Source organism: Pristiophorus japonicus, unplaced genomic scaffold (assembly GCF_044704955.1).
Source record: "Pristiophorus japonicus isolate sPriJap1 unplaced genomic scaffold, sPriJap1.hap1 HAP1_SCAFFOLD_221, whole genome shotgun sequence".
NCBI classification, from domain to species: Eukaryota; Metazoa; Chordata; class Chondrichthyes; family Pristiophoridae; genus Pristiophorus; species Pristiophorus japonicus.
Genome location: NW_027251919.1, coordinates 218,236 through 221,725, shown reverse-complemented (window position 1 = coordinate 221,725; position 3,490 = coordinate 218,236). Strand labels below are relative to the sequence as shown.

General features: G+C 53.4%; 1 non-coding gene across 1 annotated transcript; it reads right to left on the bottom strand.

Moving 5' to 3' along the window:
- Positions 1-2,956: 2,956 nt before the first annotated feature.
- Positions 2,957-3,029, bottom strand: trnai-aau (transfer RNA isoleucine (anticodon AAU)). Its single transcript has one exon. It is a non-coding gene; the product is annotated as a tRNA-Ile (tRNA).
- Between the last annotated feature and the right edge of the window lie 461 nt (positions 3,030-3,490).

The window sequence follows — 3,490 nt, the reverse complement described above, 5'->3', positions numbered from 1 at the left end:
GGGCAAGGGGAAAGAGAAAGGGGGAGGAGTGAGAGAGAGGGGAGGGGGAGAGAGAGAGAGGGGTGAGGGGAGACAGCGAGGAAGAGAGGGAGGTCGGGAAAGAGAGGGAGGGGATGGAGAGAGTGAGGGGAAGGAGTGAGTGAGGGAAGGAGAGAGGGGAATGAGTGAGAGACGGGGAAAGCGAGATAGTGGGATAGTGAGAGAGGGGTAAAAAGATGTAGAGCGGGTCATGATGGGTTTTATGTATGTAAATCTGTAAATACTTTGTGTAACCACCAGAGGGCTCATCCCCTGAAGTCCCAAGGGCTCCCACAATCCCTTGGGAGCACCTGTACTTAAGGAGGCCTCACAAGCTGAGAGGCACTCTGGAAAGCTGTAATAAAAGACTAAGGTCACACTTTGCTTTGAGCCCGCAGTATCTGCTCAGACTCTTTATTCATACACAACAACTGGCGACGAGATACAGATGACGAACCCAACGATGCAGAGAACAGCGGGCATCCTGGAGAAATTTTCGGAGGGAGATGATTGGGAAACCTTCGTGGAGCGACTCGACCAATACTTCGTGGCCAACGAGATGGAAGGAGAAACGAACGCTGCCAAACGAAGGGCGATTCTCCTCACCGTTTGCAGGGCACCAACGTATGGCCTCATGAAAAACCTGCTTGCTCCAGCGAAACCCACAGAGAAATCGTACGATGAGTTGTGCACACTGGTCCGGGAGCATGGGAACCCGAAGGAAAGTGTTCTGATGGCGAGGTACCGGTTCTACACGTACAAGAGGTCTGAAGGCCAGGAAGTGGCAAGCTATGTCACCGAGCTAAGGGGCCTTGCAGGACATTGCAAATTTTGAAGGACATTTGGAGCACATGCTCAAGGACTTCTTTGTACTTGGCATTGGCCACGAAACTATACTTCACAAACTTTTGTCTGTAGAGACCCAACATTGAGTGACCAACAGTGGACGGAGAGAGGGGGTAAGGGGAGAGAGAGGGGGGAGGGGAGAGAGAGGGGGGAGGGGAGAGAGAGGGGAAGTGGAATGTGAGAGGGAAGCAGAGAGAGGGAGGGGGAAGGGGAAGGGGAAGGGGGGGCAAAGAGGAGAGAGAGGGGGAAGGGGATAGAGAAGGCGAAGGGGAGAGAGAGGGGGAAGCGGAGAGAGGGAGGGGGAAGAGGAGAGATAGCGAGGAAAGGGGAGAGGGAGAAGGGGGGAATGGGATTGAGAGATGGGGAAGGGGAGAGAGAGGGGGGAAGGGGAGAGAGACGGGGGAAGGGGAGTGAGAAGGGGGAAAGGGAGAGAGACGGGGGAAGGGCAAAGAGAGGGGGTAAGGGGAGACAGGGGGAAGGTGAAAGAGAGGGGGGGAAGAAGAGAGGGAGGGAGGAGGAAATGGGTAGAGAAGAGAGAGGGAACGGATGAGAGAGAGGAAGATGTGAGAGAGAGAGGGGGAACGGGAAAGAGAGAGAGGATGAGGAGAGAGAGGGGGAAGGAGAGAGAGACCGGAGGAAGGGGAAAGAGAGGGAGGAGAAGGAGAGAGAGAGGGAGGAGGAAATGTGTAGAGAAGAGAGAGGGAACGGATGAGAGAGAGGAAGATGTGATACAGAGGGGGAAGGGGAAAAAGAGGGAGGGGAAGGGGAGAGAGTGGGGAAGGGGTGAGAGAGGGGGAAGGGGAGAGAGAGGGGAATAAGTGATAAAGAGAAACAGGGAAAGCGAGAGAACGAGACAGAGTAAAAAGACGCAGAATGTGTCGTGATGGGTAAAGCAGGGAGAGAGGGAGAAGGGGAAAGGACGGCTCAGGGGGCAAAAGGAGAACAGGCGAGTCTTCTGTTCCAGGGTCAGTCTAAGAGCAGTTTAATATTTATAATTAAAGCACTTGTTAATTGATGGTGAATTTAAATACTGAACTAATTTTGAGTAGGACCCAGTTAAATTTGAACTCACAAGCCGTAGTTTACAAAACCAGTGCTCTAACCCCTGAGCTATGGAGCCACCTGTGGTGGGAAAAACAGGGGAAGGAACAGGAAAGAGAGGGGAAGGGAAAAGAGTGAGTGGAAGAAGTGAGAGAGAGGTGGAAGGGGAGAGAGAGAGGGGAAGGGGAGATTGAGAGGGGGGAATGGGCCAGAGGGGGAGGGGGAGAGTCTGATGGGAAAGGGGAGAGCAAGAGCGAGGGAAGAAGATAAAGGGAGGAGGGAGGGGGCGAGAAGAGTGGAGACAGGGGAAGGGAGAGAGAGTAGGTGAGAAAATGAAAAGGGAGAGGGGAAGGAGTGAACGACAGTGGAAGGGGAGAAAGAGTGGGAAAGGGAGAGAGAGAGGGGGGAAGGGGAGGGGGAGAGGGAAGGGGAGAGAAATGGGGAAGCGGAAGGGGAGAGAGAGGGGGGGAGGGGAGACAGCGGGGAAGGAGAGACATTGTGAGGGAAGGGGAGAGGGAGAAGGGGGAAGATTCAAGGGCCACGGGGGAAGGTGAGAGAGAGAGGGAAGTGGAGAAAATGAAAAGGGAGAGAGGAATGAGTGAGCGAAAGTGGAAGGGGAGAGAGATGGGGGAAGGGGAGACAGCAGGGAAGGAGAGAGGGAGAAGGGGGAAGGTGCAAGAGCGATGGGGGAAGGGGAGAGAGAGAGGGAAGGGGAGAAGAGAGTGAGGGATGGGGGAAGAGGAGCGAGGGATGGGGGAAGAGGAGCGAGAGGGGAAGGGTAGTTAGAGGAGGAATTGGGTAGAGGAGAGAAAGGGAATGGGTGAGAGAGAGTGGGGAAGGGGAGAGAGTGGGGAAGGGGAGAGAGGGGAATGAGTGACAAAGAGAAACGGGGAAAGCGAGAGAGCGTAAAAAGAGGCAGAATGTGCAGTGATGGGGAAAGCAGGAAGAGAGGGAGAAGGAGAGTTTTCTTTCAGTGTTCGTCTCAGAGATGTTTTATATTTATAACTTTTGTAAACTAACAGTGAATTTAAATACTGAGCTAATTTTGAGTAGGCCCCAGTGAGACTTGAACTCACGACCCCTGGTTTATTAGACCAGTGCTCTAACCCCTAAGCTATGGAGCCAGCTGTTCTGGGAAATACAGGGGAAGGAGCAGGAAAGAGAGAGGAAGGAAAAAGAGAGGGAGGGGAAGGGGAGATTGAGCCAGAGGGGGAGGGGGAGAGTCTGATGGGATATTTTAATATTTAAAATAAAGCTCTTGTTCATTGACAGTGAATTTTGAGGAGGCCCAGTAAAATTTCAACCTACAACCGATGGTTTATAAGTCTGGTGCTTTAACCCCTGAGCTGCTAAGCCGCATTTGCAAACGACAACAGGGAAAGGAGTAGGAAAGAGAGGGGAAGGGAAAAGAGAGAGTGGAAGGAGTGAGAGCGAGAGGGAAGGGGAAAGAGAGGGGGAAGTGAAAGAGAGAGAGGAAGGGGAAAGAGAGACAGGGGGATGGGGAGAGAAAGGGGGAGGGGAGAGAGAGAAGGGGAGAGAGGGTGGAGAGAGTGGGTAGGAGAGAGAAGGAGAGGGGGGAAGGTGA